Raw genomic sequence first — 5361 nt, forward strand, 5'->3', positions numbered from 1 at the left:
GGCAAAGGGACACAGAGCACACGGGCTGCCCTCCCTCCCCGATCCTGCATCCAGGACCTGCCTGTGGCCTTCCTCCCCTTCTCCTTTTCCACTGGGCCTCCAAAATGCTGCAGCAACCACCCCTGCTAGAGATTCTTGGGATCCCTCCCTGCAGTATTGGATTCTTTTCCCAGCAGTGTTTTTTATTTGCTGTTGAAGCCAGCGAGATCATGGTGGCTCCTGTGAGGAAGGGAACAGAGGATGACGTTTATTAACCCACCCAGCCACCAGTGCCAAACCTCTGCCTTTTCTCATTTTTTTTAGTGTTTCAGTTATTTTTTTAAACCAGTGCCACCTCTGTTTGCTCAGACCTCAAACACCAGAGGAATTTTGGAAGCAAAATTTAGCAGCCTGTACGAAACCCAATGGGCAACAGAAGGGACACAAGAGCAGAGCAAATGCCTCCCTGATTTCCCTGCTGCCTGGAAAGGTCTGAAACCTCTGAAATCCTCCTCCAACAGCTTCAGGAGGTGCCAACCCCACCGGCAGCCAGATCATTGTGCCATCTTCTCCAAAAATCCATCCCTGCCTTTGATATGTTAATCCTGCGTAAGGCAAATTCTCCCATTAGAATAAAGTCCATTCTGGTCTCCCTGCAATCTGCATGATCCAGTTCAAAGTTAAATTAAAAATCCCAACCTGTGTGAATGTTGCAATCGCATTATGAAATCGGGAAATCTATTTTTAATGTCTTAATGCTGCTCTAGTTGAACAAGGCAAGGTGAATGCTGCATGGAATTTGCTTTACACTTTTTTTGATTCTCATGCTCTCATTAAATATTCACTCTGCAGCCTTTGCATTTCCAGTACTGCAGGACCCTAAAATAGAAGACGAGTTTTTCTTTCCCTCTTTTGTTTTTGAAATTCCAGCTTGACTCCAGGATCTCTCCAAATCAAACGTGGAGCATTAATTGTTGCAAAGAGAAAATGCTTCAAACTGCTAGAGATGACAGAAAATTGGATTTAGATCCYAAATCTGCAGCTTTCTGCCCTGTTTTTAGGGGGTGACAGAGCCAAATATTTGATTTCATTACAAATTTAAGATATATGCAATGTTAATTCTCTGYATTAATAAATATTTGATCATCACTGGAACAACTGCCCCAAATCAACGTCTTACAGAACATTATTTGGGGAAATAATTTGTGCTTTTCATTCTGATCTGGGATGGAAACAAGCTCCAAAGGACTGGAATATTCTGTGTAACAAACTCTCTCTTTTCTGAGCAACTCGCTTTGAAAAAATCAATGTATGAAGCAAATAAACGCTGCTGTTCTCACTCGAGAGCCATCCCAGGAAAATCGGGCTCTCCCTGTTTGCAGCCCATCTCTTTATCACCGTTAATATTTCCCCGCTCAAAGTCACAATGAATTGCTCGATATTGAGCACACAAACAGGATAGATATAAAAACAACTGAGAAAGAAGGAAAGGGCKGCAGAGAAGATGGATTTGTCCTGAAATGCCAGATTTTGCAGGGCGGAGGACGCAGAGCGCTCCGGTCCCCGCGGATGCCGTGTCACCATCCACACCTTGTCGCACGGGGCAATTCCCGCAGGGAATTTGGGCACATCCTGGAGGTGGCAGCGGGGGAAGCTTTCGCACCGCTGGTGATACCCGAGACCTTTATTAGGCTCGGGTGAGTGATTTACAGCGCGCTCGGGGAGTTTCCGGCACTTCGGGCAGCAAAGGCGCGTTTGGAAGGGTCGGGGTTGGGCTTTGGGTTTGCGGGAGGTCCCGCTGGGATGTGGCCGCTCTGTCCCCTCCCTGCTTCACTCTCTGTCCCCTCTCCTGTCCTTCTCTGTACCTCCCTGTCCCCCCATCCCCCTCTGTCCCCTTTCCTGTCCTCTCCTGTCCCCTCTGTCCCCTCTCCTGTCCCTCCTGTCCCCTCTGTCCCCTCTCCTGTCCCTCCTATCCCCTCTGTCCCCTCCTATCCCCTTCTGTCCCCTCTGTCCCCTCTCTGTCCCCAGCGCGGGGCTCTCCCGTGCCCGTGCCGCTGTCGCCACCTTCTGGCCACCCGGAGGAAGCGCAGCCCGGCCTCAAACCGCATTCCGCTCCAAAACCCCTTAAATAAAACAAAATAAAAATAAAGAGTCTTAAAAAAAGACTGAACTCATTCCGGCGCCGCGGCTCAGCAGAGTTTCCCGGACCGATTCATTTCGCAGCATTTTTGGGATGTTCCCGACGGCCCCGCGTTCCCCGGGAGCATCCCCAGGAGCGCACCGCACTCATTTACCGGAGCTCGAGCGTTCGTAATCGGGGAAAAAGTGTGTGTGACACTCAAACTTGGGGGAAAAAGTGTGTGTGACACTAAAATTTGGGGGAAAAAGTGTGTGTGACACTCAAACTTGGGGGAAATGTGTGTGCGACACTGAAACTTGGCGGGGAAAGGTGTGTGCGACACTGAAACTTGGCCCATTCCGTCAAATTCCAGCTTATTTTTTTTTCGTATTTCGCCCGCCGAAGCCTCTCTGGAGCGTTGGGAAGGGTTTAATGATTCCTTAAGGAATGGGAACATGCAAAGCAAATGAGCTTGGAGTAGCTTAAATCTCAATGGGGGAGTAAATGGCCGCAGCCCAGCGGACCGCAATTCAAATGAGAGCAGATTGCGGCACTGAATAAAACAACAGGGCTTGTTCAAATATTAGGAAAGACAGGGGGAAAAAAAGCTCTTGGAGAAACAAATCCTGCTGTGCTGGATGAGCTCCATGGATTGACTGATCCGGAGTTTTGTTCTGGGAGCCACCAGCATAAAATATCTGAGAAAGGTGCGAGGTACAGACACCTCATCTCTCCCGAGAGGCTGCGAATAGTTAAGGATAACACAAAAAATATACACAATAAATATGTAAGAAGTGGGTAAACTGCAAGATCAGAGCTCAACTTCATCCAATTGAACAACAATGCAGTTTTAACGGCCGAGTTTTCAATTTTGTKACTATAATTTATTAGTCGCAGTAGGGAAGAGGAGCCCAGCTTCAAAAGACAGCTCTGGGCTCACTAAAAATAAATGTAGCCCCATCAGGAATGCGTTCTGCAGAGCTGGGGCAGACTGGGTGGGAACTGGGAGGAGGTGGCACCGGTCGGGCATGGAATCCACAGGGTGAGAGGAGAATTTGCAGGTATTGTGGTTGGGGTGCTAATAATCGCTGCCATTCGTAAGCATAAAAGAGTATTCCCACCCCCCCACACCGCCATTTGAAAAGTATCTGACCTAATTATTACTATCCCTGTTGTGTAAATTCAGCACTTTGTCAGTCTGAATAAATGTACATTAGCCTTAACATGAGTGAAACAAGTTTGAACAATGAAGGCAGCTTTGTAAAGCTCTCTCGCTTTTTAACTTATTTGACACCACACTAAAGAGCCCATTTAGACTAAAGAGTTCAGCACATTTTGGGACCCATTAAATGCCCAGGTTGAGACTAGATATTCCTTTTTTTTTTTTTTTTTTTAATTTGTCCTCTCTGGTTGCTAAAGTCAGCAGAATTGAGCAACAAGCTGATTTGCATTTCTTTAGCTTTGTAGGCAAGTTGCAGAAAAGCTACACCCATCCCGGCCAGCACGGCAGGCAGGGCAGACCTCACTTATCACTGAGACTGAGGCATTCCTTGGAAWTAGTTTTAATTAAAAAAAATTGCCTTTAATTAAAAAAAAAAAAGAAGAGGAAACTCATGGCATAAAAATGTGATATTCATGACTGTCAGGAACACTTACACTGTCAAATTGTTTCTATTTTAGGATAACGACACGKAATTTAGAGTCAGGTCAGCCTTTCATAGAATTATGGAATTATTGTGGATGGAAAAGAGCTTCAGGATCACCAAATCCCACCTGTGACTGATCCCCACTTTGTCCCCAGCCTTTAATGCCATCTCCAGCCCTTCCTGGGACACCTCCAGGGATGGGGACCCCAAACCTCCCTGGGAGCCCCTTCCCATCCCTGACCACCCTCTCCATGGGCAAATTCCTCCTGAAAAAGAAGCGACAAACTCCAAGTCCATCCCAACTCCAACTCTCATCACATTTAGGATGTGGCCTGGAAAATGGGGAATGTTGAGCCTGGCTTGGCTGCAGGACAATGTAGATCAGCCCCAAAAGAGCAAAGGGGGCTGAAAAACCAGAGCAGCATCACCCTGATCATTCCCTGTCTCCATCACTGAACAAAGCACAGTTCGATTTCTGAAAGAAAGAGGCAAACAAGAGGAAACAAGGGGGAAACTGTGTGGGAAAAGCAGCAGCTCAGAGCTGAACATTTCTGCAAGGGGAAGGGGCTGTTCTTCACCAGTGAGCTCTTGACTTTGAGAAAACCTCTCACAGATACCCACAAAGGTTGGGTTCAGCTGGATGTGTCACAAAGAGCTGCCAGGGAAACATTTCAAAAAGAGAATTTCATTTTACTCAAAAGCCATAATGAAACCGGTTCTGCCCCAAATGAGATCTGTGGTCAGGCTGTAAATTGAATTCTGTCACTGACCTGTAAGAGATACTTTAATCCTCCCGAAGTTCCGTGCTTGACAAAGCCACAACTACGACATTGGCAGCAGCACCTCCCCAGGAACCAGGCAGCTGCATGAGTATTTAGATTAAAATYCTGGTTTATAGGCAGGGCTGCAGATGGATTCGGATTCCATCCCTCTTACTCATTTTGAAGCTTGGTTAAGTTTGAAGCACAGAAAAAAAACCAACTCAATTTTAATTTCTAGCTGTCAGGAAGGAATTCTATCAGCTCCATCCTCCAGAAGGAAATCCACGCTGTCTAGCAGTAATCAGTTCCATTTGTGACCCTCCCAACAAAACACTTCTTGTCTGTGATTTGTATTCAGCTTAGGACACACTGATTCCAGACCCTCTGTGGATTGTAATGCCTCAACAGTACTTTTCTTTTTAAATGCAACCAAGAAATTATTTGGCAGGCTCTGAATCTGGAGCAAAATCTSCCAATTTGTGTCTGGGCTGCACAGCCAGGCAGGACCCTCACAGACAACTCTGTTCAGTTCAGCTAAGAATAGGACATGAGTAAGAAACATTTTAATMTATCAAGCATCATGTTTTGAAGGGAACTGCCAGCTTTTTTGGCCAATTTGACTGGCATGTGATGATCTCATGGTGTGGAGGCTGCAGTTCTGAGCACTGGTAACGGGCTGAGCTCTGCTGGGTCTGGATGTGGGAACACCCTTGGGTTTTGGGATTCAGAGGCACCAATTTGGGAAGGATTGAAGCTGTTCCTGTGCTCCCAGGATGTGATTCAGGATACAGAACCTCACAGCCCCATTCCACTCGTGCACCCCTGGGCCAGGTTTCACCAGCAATGAAGGAAATTG

The sequence above is a fragment of the Malurus melanocephalus genome, unplaced genomic scaffold (genome assembly GCF_030028575.1).
Source record: "Malurus melanocephalus ecotype Western Australia unplaced genomic scaffold, MMel_1.1 scaffold_367, whole genome shotgun sequence".
Lineage (NCBI taxonomy): Eukaryota > Metazoa > Chordata > Aves > Passeriformes > Maluridae > Malurus > Malurus melanocephalus.